Consider the following 14500-nt stretch of genomic DNA (forward strand, 5'->3'; position numbering starts at 1 on the left):
TCCTTGGCTGTCCCCAAACGGTATCAAACCAACACCCACGGGAAGCTGTAAGCATAGAGGACATGCCTGCACCCCATTGGACTTACCTGTGTGGGTTAAATCCGGGTTATTTGACAACCTATGGCGGTGATGGTTCTGCTCAGGCAGAGCAGTGCTGATGCTCCTCATAAAGCTGTCGCTGCTGTGAAGGTTCTAGGTGACATCACAAATCCCTTTGGTTACATACACAACAAAGCTGGGTTGTTGTTGTTTACACTCTGCAAGGCCTGTGGAAGTGAGTGACATCATAGCACTGTAGTTCTGAGGGTTCAAGATGGATGCAACAATCTCCTGTTGCTTCTATGAAGGCCGTAATAGACGACATCACCAAACAGCTCCATAGTCACATACACAGCAAAGGAGAGATGTTGTTTACACCTAGTGATGTCAGTGGTATTGAGTGACATCACAGCACAGTGCTAAGGCTCCTGGGCCTGGACACAGCAGCGGCTGCAATATCTCAACGGAGAATACGTTTATATCTATGTGTGTGTGTGCGCATATATATATATATATATATATATATATATATATATATATATATATTCTCCGCCGAAATCACTTTTAAACCCATTTCCACCTTTTTTTCCCTTCTCTTCCTCTTACTTTTTTTTCACGTTTTTTTACGTTTTTCTCCTTTTCGCCTCTTTTCTGGGCGTATTATTCTTCTTTTTCTTCTTTTTTTTCGTCTAATGCATACCCCATCAGTGCAGCAATGCTTATTCAATACCGCCAGCAGATGGAGACACTGGGGGATAATTTTCTAAGGATTTATACTGATTTTTCCTGTCTGAATTTGTCGCACAGAAAGTTGCAGGCCAAATATGTGTGACATTTCTGCGACTTTAGCTTCTAGAGCATTTTTACAACATTATACATAGGTGCTGAATACATAAAAAGCGACTGTTCAGCGACAGACAAGTCGCATCGGCTGAAAGTAGGCCAGAATGTCAGTCCATGTTGGAGCAGGTTTAGATACAGTCTAAAGCATAGATCTCAAAGTCTGTGCACAGAATTTAGCAAGGGCCTCGCACCTTCTGATGCATCAGGTAGGTGCACAATAGCATAGCCTAACCCTCTGTACTTTGGTCTATATTGATGCGGGACATAGACAGCCAGCTGATGACCAATCCATTAGTGCAATGGATGGCTGGAAGCATTTGTCTTTGCCTTTGCAATACCACAGAAGCAATGCATGGTCAATGTACAGCAATGACACACCTGTGTGAACAGCCAGGAGACCCCCCCCCCCCCCATGTTATGTTACATAGTTACATAGTTAGTACGGTCGAAAAAAGACATATGTCCATCACGTTCAACCAGGGAATTAAGGGGTAGGGGTGTGGCGCGATATTGGGGAAGGGATGAGATTTTATATTTCTTCATAAGCATTAATCTTATTTTGTCAATTAGGAACATTCAGCACCCACCCGCTATCAAGGCAGCTGCCTATCATGTCATGCCCTACCTGCACAGGTGTGCTGGCTACTCAAATGATCCAATTAAGGAGGCCATTTAGTCAGCAGCAGCAGAAGTCCTGTGCCTGGACGCTCCAACAGGGGCCAGACACAAGCAGAAGCAGAAGCAGCAGAAGCAGCAGCAGCACCACCTTTTGTTTATTGGCTGCAGCAGCAGCAAGGCCCACAGGGCTGGCTAGCTGGCTAGCCAGCAAGCAGGTAGCAATGAAAGTAGGAATCTTTCTTTTTAACCCTGTAAGGGGGTGGTGCACTGTACCCGAAGATACTGCCATATCGGGTCAATGCATAGGGCGACGGAAGCAAGCTTCGAAATCGGCCCCCGTTCTCAAAAATCCATTTAATATATGGTCCCCAGATAGGGGACGTATCAGATATTAAACTGATAAGAACAGATACTACACTTGATCTTAGCCAAAAGGCCGAGAAGCGATAACCGTGAAAGGGGCGGGCCCAACAAGGTCCCCTTCATGGGCACTATCACTGCTTGCTGTCAGGGAGGCTGCCAGACAATTTTCCATGCACACTCTGGGCTGGGGGGCAGTCAACCACCAGTACACACAGCAGAACCTAAACCCATACCATTATTGCTAAGCAGCAAGACAGGGGCCCATTGCACTCCCACGGGGCCTTTTTAAATGCAATCCATAACCCGGATTTGCCAGGAACCCTTCTTACTCCTCCTACTTGCATGTGACACTGGGCTTAGGATCTGCATAGGAAACACACACACAAGCACACACCTACCTTTGTTGCCTGCAGATGCCTCCTTGGCTGTCCCCAAACGGTATCAAACCAACACCCACGGGAAGCTGTAAGCATAGAGGACATGCCTGCACCCCATTGGACTTACCTGTGTGGGTTAAATCCGGGTTATTTGACAACCTATGGCGGTGATGGTTCTGCTCAGGCAGAGCAGTGCTGATGCTCCTCATAAAGCTGTCGCTGCTGTGAAGGTTCTAGGTGACATCACAAATCCCTTTGGTTACATACACAACAAAGCTGGGTTGTTGTTGTTTACACTCTGCAAGGCCTGTGGAAGTGAGTGACATCATAGCACTGTAGTTCTGAGGGTTCAAGATGGATGCAACAATCTCCTGTTGCTTCTATGAAGGCCGTAATAGACGACATCACCAAACAGCTCCATAGTCACATACACAGCAAAGGAGAGATGTTGTTTACACCTAGTGATGTCAGTGGTATTGAGTGACATCACAGCACAGTGCTAAGGCTCCTGGGCCTGGACACAGCAGCGGCTGCAATATCTCAACGGAGAATACGTTTATATCTATGTGTGTGTGTGCGCATATATATATATATATATATATATATATATATATATTTCTCCGCCGAAATCACTTTTAAACCCATTTCCACCTTTTTTTCCCTTCTCTTCCTCTTACTTTTTTTTCACGTTTTTTTACGTTTTTCTCCTTTTCGCCTCTTTTCTGGGCGTATTATTCTTCTTTTTCTTCTTTTTTTTCGTCTAATGCATACCCCATCAGTGCAGCAATGCTTATTCAATACCGCCAGCAGATGGAGACACTGGGGGATAATTTTCTAAGGATTTATACTGATTTTTCCTGTCTGAATTTGTCGCACAGAAAGTTGCAGGCCAAATATGTGTGACATTTCTGCGACTTTAGCTTCTAGAGCATTTTTACAACATTATACATAGGTGCTGAATACATAAAAAGCGACTGTTCAGCGACAGACAAGTCGCATCGGCTGAAAGTAGGCCAGAATGTCAGTCCATGTTGGAGCAGGTTTAGATACAGTCTAAAGCATAGATCTCAAAGTCTGTGCACAGAATTTAGCAAGGGCCTCGCACCTTCTGATGCATCAGGTAGGTGCACAATAGCATAGCCTAACCCTCTGTACTTTGGTCTATATTGATGCGGGACATAGACAGCCAGCTGATGACCAATCCATTAGTGCAATGGATGGCTGGAAGCATTTGTCTTTGCCTTTGCAATACCACAGAAGCAATGCATGGTCAATGTACAGCAATGACACACCTGTGTGAACAGCCAGGAGACCCCCCCCCCCCCATGTTATGTTACATAGTTACATAGTTAGTACGGTCGAAAAAAGACATATGTCCATCACGTTCAACCAGGGAATTAAGGGGTAGGGGTGTGGCGCGATATTGGGGAAGGGATGAGATTTTATATTTCTTCATAAGCATTAATCTTATTTTGTCAATTAGGAACATTCAGCACCCACCCGCTATCAAGGCAGCTGCCTATCATGTCATGCCCTACCTGCACAGGTGTGCTGGCTACTCAAATGATCCAATTAAGGAGGCCATTTAGTCAGCAGCAGCAGAAGTCCTGTGCCTGGACGCTCCAACAGGGGCCAGACACAAGCAGAAGCAGAAGCAGCAGAAGCAGCAGCAGCACCACCTTTTGTTTATTGGCTGCAGCAGCAGCAAGGCCCACAGGGCTGGCTAGCTGGCTAGCCAGCAAGCAGGTAGCAATGAAAGTAGGAATCTTTCTTTTTAACCCTGTAAGGGGGTGGTGCACTGTACCCGAAGATACTGCCATATCGGGTCAATGCATAGGGCGACGGAAGCAAGCTTCGAAATCGGCCCCCGTTCTCAAAAATCCATTTAATATATGGTCCCCAGATAGGGGACGTATCAGATATTAAACTGATAAGAACAGATACTACACTTGATCTTAGCCAAAAGGCCGAGAAGCGATAACCGTGAAAGGGGCGGGCCCAACAAGGTCCCCTTCATGGGCACTATCACTGCTTGCTGTCAGGGAGGCTGCCAGACAATTTTCCATGCACACTCTGGGCTGGGGGGCAGTCAACCACCAGTACACACAGCAGAACCTAAACCCATACCATTATTGCTAAGCAGCAAGACAGGGGCCCATTGCACTCCCACGGGGCCTTTTTAAATGCAATCCATAACCCGGATTTGCCAGGAACCCTTCTTACTCCTCCTACTTGCATGTGACACTGGGCTTAGGATCTGCATAGGAAACACACACACAAGCACACACCTACCTTTGTTGCCTGCAGATGCCTCCTTGGCTGTCCCCAAACGGTATCAAACCAACACCCACGGGAAGCTGTAAGCATAGAGGACATGCCTGCACCCCATTGGACTTACCTGTGTGGGTTAAATCCGGGTTATTTGACAACCTATGGCGGTGATGGTTCTGCTCAGGCAGAGCAGTGCTGATGCTCCTCATAAAGCTGTCGCTGCTGTGAAGGTTCTAGGTGACATCACAAATCCCTTTGGTTACATACACAACAAAGCTGGGTTGTTGTTGTTTACACTCTGCAAGGCCTGTGGAAGTGAGTGACATCATAGCACTGTAGTTCTGAGGGTTCAAGATGGATGCAACAATCTCCTGTTGCTTCTATGAAGGCCGTAATAGACGACATCACCAAACAGCTCCATAGTCACATACACAGCAAAGGAGAGATGTTGTTTACACCTAGTGATGTCAGTGGTATTGAGTGACATCACAGCACAGTGCTAAGGCTCCTGGGCCTGGACACAGCAGCGGCTGCAATATCTCAACGGAGAATACGTTTATATCTATGTGTGTGTGTGCGCATATATATATATATATATATATATATATATATATATATATATATATATTCTCCGCCGAAATCACTTTTAAACCCATTTCCACCTTTTTTTCCCTTCTCTTCCTCTTACTTTTTTTTCACGTTTTTTTACGTTTTTCTCCTTTTCGCCTCTTTTCTGGGCGTATTATTCTTCTTTTTCTTCTTTTTTTTCGTCTAATGCATACCCCATCAGTGCAGCAATGCTTATTCAATACCGCCAGCAGATGGAGACACTGGGGGATAATTTTCTAAGGATTTATACTGATTTTTCCTGTCTGAATTTGTCGCACAGAAAGTTGCAGGCCAAATATGTGTGACATTTCTGCGACTTTAGCTTCTAGAGCATTTTTACAACATTATACATAGGTGCTGAATACATAAAAAGCGACTGTTCAGCGACAGACAAGTCGCATCGGCTGAAAGTAGGCCAGAATGTCAGTCCATGTTGGAGCAGGTTTAGATACAGTCTAAAGCATAGATCTCAAAGTCTGTGCACAGAATTTAGCAAGGGCCTCGCACCTTCTGATGCATCAGGTAGGTGCACAATAGCATAGCCTAACCCTCTGTACTTTGGTCTATATTGATGCGGGACATAGACAGCCAGCTGATGACCAATCCATTAGTGCAATGGATGGCTGGAAGCATTTGTCTTTGCCTTTGCAATACCACAGAAGCAATGCATGGTCAATGTACAGCAATGACACACCTGTGTGAACAGCCAGGAGACCCCCCCCCCCCATGTTATGTTACATAGTTACATAGTTAGTACGGTCGAAAAAAGACATATGTCCATCACGTTCAACCAGGGAATTAAGGGGTAGGGGTGTGGCGCGATATTGGGGAAGGGATGAGATTTTATATTTCTTCATAAGCATTAATCTTATTTTGTCAATTAGGAACATTCAGCACCCACCCGCTATCAAGGCAGCTGCCTATCATGTCATGCCCTACCTGCACAGGTGTGCTGGCTACTCAAATGATCCAATTAAGGAGGCCATTTAGTCAGCAGCAGCAGAAGTCCTGTGCCTGGACGCTCCAACAGGGGCCAGACACAAGCAGAAGCAGAAGCAGCAGAAGCAGCAGCAGCACCACCTTTTGTTTATTGGCTGCAGCAGCAGCAAGGCCCACAGGGCTGGCTAGCTGGCTAGCCAGCAAGCAGGTAGCAATGAAAGTAGGAATCTTTCTTTTTAACCCTGTAAGGGGGTGGTGCACTGTACCCGAAGATACTGCCATATCGGGTCAATGCATAGGGCGACGGAAGCAAGCTTCGAAATCGGCCCCCGTTCTCAAAAATCCATTTAATATATGGTCCCCAGATAGGGGACGTATCAGATATTAAACTGATAAGAACAGATACTACACTTGATCTTAGCCAAAAGGCCGAGAAGCGATAACCGTGAAAGGGGCGGGCCCAACAAGGTCCCCTTCATGGGCACTATCACTGCTTGCTGTCAGGGAGGCTGCCAGACAATTTTCCATGCACACTCTGGGCTGGGGGGCAGTCAACCACCAGTACACACAGCAGAACCTAAACCCATACCATTATTGCTAAGCAGCAAGACAGGGGCCCATTGCACTCCCACGGGGCCTTTTTAAATGCAATCCATAACCCGGATTTGCCAGGAACCCTTCTTACTCCTCCTACTTGCATGTGACACTGGGCTTAGGATCTGCATAGGAAACACACACACAAGCACACACCTACCTTTGTTGCCTGCAGATGCCTCCTTGGCTGTCCCCAAACGGTATCAAACCAACACCCACGGGAAGCTGTAAGCATAGAGGACATGCCTGCACCCCATTGGACTTACCTGTGTGGGTTAAATCCGGGTTATTTGACAACCTATGGCGGTGATGGTTCTGCTCAGGCAGAGCAGTGCTGATGCTCCTCATAAAGCTGTCGCTGCTGTGAAGGTTCTAGGTGACATCACAAATCCCTTTGGTTACATACACAACAAAGCTGGGTTGTTGTTGTTTACACTCTGCAAGGCCTGTGGAAGTGAGTGACATCATAGCACTGTAGTTCTGAGGGTTCAAGATGGATGCAACAATCTCCTGTTGCTTCTATGAAGGCCGTAATAGACGACATCACCAAACAGCTCCATAGTCACATACACAGCAAAGGAGAGATGTTGTTTACACCTAGTGATGTCAGTGGTATTGAGTGACATCACAGCACAGTGCTAAGGCTCCTGGGCCTGGACACAGCAGCGGCTGCAATATCTCAACGGAGAATACGTTTATATCTATGTGTGTGTGTGCGCATATATATATATATATATATATATATATATATATATATATATATTTCTCCGCCGAAATCACTTTTAAACCCATTTCCACCTTTTTTTCCCTTCTCTTCCTCTTACTTTTTTTTCACGTTTTTTTACGTTTTTCTCCTTTTCGCCTCTTTTCTGGGCGTATTATTCTTCTTTTTCTTCTTTTTTTTCGTCTAATGCATACCCCATCAGTGCAGCAATGCTTATTCAATACCGCCAGCAGATGGAGACACTGGGGGATAATTTTCTAAGGATTTATACTGATTTTTCCTGTCTGAATTTGTCGCACAGAAAGTTGCAGGCCAAATATGTGTGACATTTCTGCGACTTTAGCTTCTAGAGCATTTTTACAACATTATACATAGGTGCTGAATACATAAAAAGCGACTGTTCAGCGACAGACAAGTCGCATCGGCTGAAAGTAGGCCAGAATGTCAGTCCATGTTGGAGCAGGTTTAGATACAGTCTAAAGCATAGATCTCAAAGTCTGTGCACAGAATTTAGCAAGGGCCTCGCACCTTCTGATGCATCAGGTAGGTGCACAATAGCATAGCCTAACCCTCTGTACTTTGGTCTATATTGATGCGGGACATAGACAGCCAGCTGATGACCAATCCATTAGTGCAATGGATGGCTGGAAGCATTTGTCTTTGCCTTTGCAATACCACAGAAGCAATGCATGGTCAATGTACAGCAATGACACACCTGTGTGAACAGCCAGGAGACCCCCCCCCCCCCATGTTATGTTACATAGTTACATAGTTAGTACGGTCGAAAAAAGACATATGTCCATCACGTTCAACCAGGGAATTAAGGGGTAGGGGTGTGGCGCGATATTGGGGAAGGGATGAGATTTTATATTTCTTCATAAGCATTAATCTTATTTTGTCAATTAGGAACATTCAGCACCCACCCGCTATCAAGGCAGCTGCCTATCATGTCATGCCCTACCTGCACAGGTGTGCTGGCTACTCAAATGATCCAATTAAGGAGGCCATTTAGTCAGCAGCAGCAGAAGTCCTGTGCCTGGACGCTCCAACAGGGGCCAGACACAAGCAGAAGCAGAAGCAGCAGAAGCAGCAGCAGCACCACCTTTTGTTTATTGGCTGCAGCAGCAGCAAGGCCCACAGGGCTGGCTAGCTGGCTAGCCAGCAAGCAGGTAGCAATGAAAGTAGGAATCTTTCTTTTTAACCCTGTAAGGGGGTGGTGCACTGTACCCGAAGATACTGCCATATCGGGTCAATGCATAGGGCGACGGAAGCAAGCTTCGAAATCGGCCCCCGTTCTCAAAAATCCATTTAATATATGGTCCCCAGATAGGGGACGTATCAGATATTAAACTGATAAGAACAGATACTACACTTGATCTTAGCCAAAAGGCCGAGAAGCGATAACCGTGAAAGGGGCGGGCCCAACAAGGTCCCCTTCATGGGCACTATCACTGCTTGCTGTCAGGGAGGCTGCCAGACAATTTTCCATGCACACTCTGGGCTGGGGGGCAGTCAACCACCAGTACACACAGCAGAACCTAAACCCATACCATTATTGCTAAGCAGCAAGACAGGGGCCCATTGCACTCCCACGGGGCCTTTTTAAATGCAATCCATAACCCGGATTTGCCAGGAACCCTTCTTACTCCTCCTACTTGCATGTGACACTGGGCTTAGGATCTGCATAGGAAACACACACACAAGCACACACCTACCTTTGTTGCCTGCAGATGCCTCCTTGGCTGTCCCCAAACGGTATCAAACCAACACCCACGGGAAGCTGTAAGCATAGAGGACATGCCTGCACCCCATTGGACTTACCTGTGTGGGTTAAATCCGGGTTATTTGACAACCTATGGCGGTGATGGTTCTGCTCAGGCAGAGCAGTGCTGATGCTCCTCATAAAGCTGTCGCTGCTGTGAAGGTTCTAGGTGACATCACAAATCCCTTTGGTTACATACACAACAAAGCTGGGTTGTTGTTGTTTACACTCTGCAAGGCCTGTGGAAGTGAGTGACATCATAGCACTGTAGTTCTGAGGGTTCAAGATGGATGCAACAATATCCTGTTGCTTCTATGAAGGCCGTAATAGACGACATCACCAAACAGCTCCATAGTCACATACACAGCAAAGGAGAGATGTTGTTTACACCTAGTGATGTCAGTGGTATTGAGTGACATCACAGCACAGTGCTAAGGCTCCTGGGCCTGGACACAGCAGCGGCTGCAATATCTCAACGGAGAATACGTTTATATCTATGTGTGTGTGTGCGCATATATATATATATATATATATATATATATATATATATATATATATATTCTCCGCCGAAATCACTTTTAAACCCATTTCCACCTTTTTTTCCCTTCTCTTCCTCTTACTTTTTTTTCACGTTTTTTTACGTTTTTCTCCTTTTCGCCTCTTTTCTGGGCGTATTATTCTTCTTTTTCTTCTTTTTTTTCGTCTAATGCATACCCCATCAGTGCAGCAATGCTTATTCAATACCGCCAGCAGATGGAGACACTGGGGGATAATTTTCTAAGGATTTATACTGATTTTTCCTGTCTGAATTTGTCGCACAGAAAGTTGCAGGCCAAATATGTGTGACATTTCTGCGACTTTAGCTTCTAGAGCATTTTTACAACATTATACATAGGTGCTGAATACATAAAAAGCGACTGTTCAGCGACAGACAAGTCGCATCGGCTGAAAGTAGGCCAGAATGTCAGTCCATGTTGGAGCAGGTTTAGATACAGTCTAAAGCATAGATCTCAAAGTCTGTGCACAGAATTTAGCAAGGGCCTCGCACCTTCTGATGCATCAGGTAGGTGCACAATAGCATAGCCTAACCCTCTGTACTTTGGTCTATATTGATGCGGGACATAGACAGCCAGCTGATGACCAATCCATTAGTGCAATGGATGGCTGGAAGCATTTGTCTTTGCCTTTGCAATACCACAGAAGCAATGCATGGTCAATGTACAGCAATGACACACCTGTGTGAACAGCCAGGAGACCCCCCCCCCCCCATGTTATGTTACATAGTTACATAGTTAGTACGGTCGAAAAAAGACATATGTCCATCACGTTCAACCAGGGAATTAAGGGGTAGGGGTGTGGCGCGATATTGGGGAAGGGATGAGATTTTATATTTCTTCATAAGCATTAATCTTATTTTGTCAATTAGGAACATTCAGCACCCACCCGCTATCAAGGCAGCTGCCTATCATGTCATGCCCTACCTGCACAGGTGTGCTGGCTACTCAAATGATCCAATTAAGGAGGCCATTTAGTCAGCAGCAGCAGAAGTCCTGTGCCTGGACGCTCCAACAGGGGCCAGACACAAGCAGAAGCAGAAGCAGCAGAAGCAGCAGCAGCACCACCTTTTGTTTATTGGCTGCAGCAGCAGCAAGGCCCACAGGGCTGGCTAGCTGGCTAGCCAGCAAGCAGGTAGCAATGAAAGTAGGAATCTTTCTTTTTAACCCTGTAAGGGGGTGGTGCACTGTACCCGAAGATACTGCCATATCGGGTCAATGCATAGGGCGACGGAAGCAAGCTTCGAAATCGGCCCCCGTTCTCAAAAATCCATTTAATATATGGTCCCCAGATAGGGGACGTATCAGATATTAAACTGATAAGAACAGATACTACACTTGATCTTAGCCAAAAGGCCGAGAAGCGATAACCGTGAAAGGGGCGGGCCCAACAAGGTCCCCTTCATGGGCACTATCACTGCTTGCTGTCAGGGAGGCTGCCAGACAATTTTCCATGCACACTCTGGGCTGGGGGGCAGTCAACCACCAGTACACACAGCAGAACCTAAACCCATACCATTATTGCTAAGCAGCAAGACAGGGGCCCATTGCACTCCCACGGGGCCTTTTTAAATGCAATCCATAACCCGGATTTGCCAGGAACCCTTCTTACTCCTCCTACTTGCATGTGACACTGGGCTTAGGATCTGCATAGGAAACACACACACAAGCACACACCTACCTTTGTTGCCTGCAGATGCCTCCTTGGCTGTCCCCAAACGGTATCAAACCAACACCCACGGGAAGCTGTAAGCATAGAGGACATGCCTGCACCCCATTGGACTTACCTGTGTGGGTTAAATCCGGGTTATTTGACAACCTATGGCGGTGATGGTTCTGCTCAGGCAGAGCAGTGCTGATGCTCCTCATAAAGCTGTCGCTGCTGTGAAGGTTCTAGGTGACATCACAAATCCCTTTGGTTACATACACAACAAAGCTGGGTTGTTGTTGTTTACACTCTGCAAGGCCTGTGGAAGTGAGTGACATCATAGCACTGTAGTTCTGAGGGTTCAAGATGGATGCAACAATCTCCTGTTGCTTCTATGAAGGCCGTAATAGACGACATCACCAAACAGCTCCATAGTCACATACACAGCAAAGGAGAGATGTTGTTTACACCTAGTGATGTCAGTGGTATTGAGTGACATCACAGCACAGTGCTAAGGCTCCTGGGCCTGGACACAGCAGCGGCTGCAATATCTCAACGGAGAATACGTTTATATCTATGTGTGTGTGTGCGCATATATATATATATATATATATATATATATATATATATATATATATTTCTCCGCCGAAATCACTTTTAAACCCATTTCCACCTTTTTTTCCCTTCTCTTCCTCTTACTTTTTTTTCACGTTTTTTTACGTTTTTCTCCTTTTCGCCTCTTTTCTGGGCGTATTATTCTTCTTTTTCTTCTTTTTTTTCGTCTAATGCATACCCCATCAGTGCAGCAATGCTTATTCAATACCGCCAGCAGATGGAGACACTGGGGGATAATTTTCTAAGGATTTATACTGATTTTTCCTGTCTGAATTTGTCGCACAGAAAGTTGCAGGCCAAATATGTGTGACATTTCTGCGACTTTAGCTTCTAGAGCATTTTTACAACATTATACATAGGTGCTGAATACATAAAAAGCGACTGTTCAGCGACAGACAAGTCGCATCGGCTGAAAGTAGGCCAGAATGTCAGTCCATGTTGGAGCAGGTTTAGATACAGTCTAAAGCATAGATCTCAAAGTCTGTGCACAGAATTTAGCAAGGGCCTCGCACCTTCTGATGCATCAGGTAGGTGCACAATAGCATAGCCTAACCCTCTGTACTTTGGTCTATATTGATGCGGGACATAGACAGCCAGCTGATGACCAATCCATTAGTGCAATGGATGGCTGGAAGCATTTGTCTTTGCCTTTGCAATACCACAGAAGCAATGCATGGTCAATGTACAGCAATGACACACCTGTGTGAACAGCCAGGAGACCCCCCCCCCCCCATGTTATGTTACATAGTTACATAGTTAGTACGGTCGAAAAAAGACATATGTCCATCACGTTCAACCAGGGAATTAAGGGGTAGGGGTGTGGCGCGATATTGGGGAAGGGATGAGATTTTATATTTCTTCATAAGCATTAATCTTATTTTGTCAATTAGGAACATTCAGCACCCACCCGCTATCAAGGCAGCTGCCTATCATGTCATGCCCTACCTGCACAGGTGTGCTGGCTACTCAAATGATCCAATTAAGGAGGCCATTTAGTCAGCAGCAGCAGAAGTCCTGTGCCTGGACGCTCCAACAGGGGCCAGACACAAGCAGAAGCAGAAGCAGCAGAAGCAGCAGCAGCACCACCTTTTGTTTATTGGCTGCAGCAGCAGCAAGGCCCACAGGGCTGGCTAGCTGGCTAGCCAGCAAGCAGGTAGCAATGAAAGTAGGAATCTTTCTTTTTAACCCTGTAAGGGGGTGGTGCACTGTACCCGAAGATACTGCCATATCGGGTCAATGCATAGGGCGACGGAAGCAAGCTTCGAAATCGGCCCCCGTTCTCAAAAATCCATTTAATATATGGTCCCCAGATAGGGGACGTATCAGATATTAAACTGATAAGAACAGATACTACACTTGATCTTAGCCAAAAGGCCGAGAAGCGATAACCGTGAAAGGGGCGGGCCCAACAAGGTCCCCTTCATGGGCACTATCACTGCTTGCTGTCAGGGAGGCTGCCAGACAATTTTCCATGCACACTCTGGGCTGGGGGGCAGTCAACCACCAGTACACACAGCAGAACCTAAACCCATACCATTATTGCTAAGCAGCAAGACAGGGGCCCATTGCACTCCCACGGGGCCTTTTTAAATGCAATCCATAACCCGGATTTGCCAGGAACCCTTCTTACTCCTCCTACTTGCATGTGACACTGGGCTTAGGATCTGCATAGGAAACACACACACAAGCACACACCTACCTTTGTTGCCTGCAGATGCCTCCTTGGCTGTCCCCAAACGGTATCAAACCAACACCCACGGGAAGCTGTAAGCATAGAGGACATGCCTGCACCCCATTGGACTTACCTGTGTGGGTTAAATCCGGGTTATTTGACAACCTATGGCGGTGATGGTTCTGCTCAGGCAGAGCAGTGCTGATGCTCCTCATAAAGCTGTCGCTGCTGTGAAGGTTCTAGGTGACATCACAAATCCCTTTGGTTACATACACAACAAAGCTGGGTTGTTGTTGTTTACACTCTGCAAGGCCTGTGGAAGTGAGTGACATCATAGCACTGTAGTTCTGAGGGTTCAAGATGGATGCAACAATCTCCTGTTGCTTCTATGAAGGCCGTAATAGACGACATCACCAAACAGCTCCATAGTCACATACACAGCAAAGGAGAGATGTTGTTTACACCTAGTGATGTCAGTGGTATTGAGTGACATCACAGCACAGTGCTAAGGCTCCTGGGCCTGGACACAGCAGCGGCTGCAATATCTCAACGGAGAATACGTTTATATCTATGTGTGTGTGTGCGCATATATATATATATATATATATATATATATATATATATATATATTTCTCCGCCGAAATCACTTTTAAACCCATTTCCACCTTTTTTTCCCTTCTCTTCCTCTTACTTTTTTTTCACGTTTTTTTACGTTTTTCTCCTTTTCGCCTCTTTTCTGGGCGTATTATTCTTCTTTTTCTTCTTTTTTTTCGTCTAATGCATACCCCATCAGTGCAGCAATGCTTATTCAATACCGCCAGCAGATGGAGACACTGGGGGATAATTTTCTAAGGATTTATACTGATTTTTCC

At 45.9% G+C, this 14500-nt stretch overlaps 6 non-coding genes across 6 annotated transcripts; all 6 read right to left on the reverse strand.

Annotated features, from left to right (window-relative positions):
- Nucleotides 1-1757: 1757 nt before the first annotated feature.
- On the reverse strand, nucleotides 1758-1948 carry LOC130331572 (U2 spliceosomal RNA). Its single transcript, XR_008874448.1, has one exon. It is a non-coding gene; the product is annotated as a U2 spliceosomal RNA (small nuclear RNA).
- Nucleotides 1949-4028: 2080 nt separating this feature from the next.
- Nucleotides 4029-4219, reverse strand: LOC130331575 (U2 spliceosomal RNA). Its single transcript, XR_008874450.1, has one exon. It is a non-coding gene; the product is annotated as a U2 spliceosomal RNA (small nuclear RNA).
- A 2090-nt stretch (nucleotides 4220-6309) lies between these two features.
- Nucleotides 6310-6500, reverse strand: LOC130331576 (U2 spliceosomal RNA). Its single transcript, XR_008874451.1, has one exon. It is a non-coding gene; the product is annotated as a U2 spliceosomal RNA (small nuclear RNA).
- Nucleotides 6501-8588: 2088 nt separating this feature from the next.
- LOC130331577 (U2 spliceosomal RNA) lies at nucleotides 8589-8779 on the reverse strand. The gene has a single exon (XR_008874452.1). It is a non-coding gene; the product is annotated as a U2 spliceosomal RNA (small nuclear RNA).
- A 2091-nt stretch (nucleotides 8780-10870) lies between these two features.
- Nucleotides 10871-11061, reverse strand: LOC130331578 (U2 spliceosomal RNA). The gene has a single exon (XR_008874453.1). It is a non-coding gene; the product is annotated as a U2 spliceosomal RNA (small nuclear RNA).
- A 2090-nt stretch (nucleotides 11062-13151) lies between these two features.
- LOC130331573 (U2 spliceosomal RNA) lies at nucleotides 13152-13342 on the reverse strand. Its single transcript, XR_008874449.1, has one exon. It is a non-coding gene; the product is annotated as a U2 spliceosomal RNA (small nuclear RNA).
- Nucleotides 13343-14500: the final 1158 nt, after the last annotated feature.

This window comes from Hyla sarda, unplaced genomic scaffold, assembly GCF_029499605.1.
Source record: "Hyla sarda isolate aHylSar1 unplaced genomic scaffold, aHylSar1.hap1 scaffold_3523, whole genome shotgun sequence".
Classification (NCBI taxonomy): Eukaryota; Metazoa; Chordata; class Amphibia; order Anura; family Hylidae; genus Hyla; species Hyla sarda.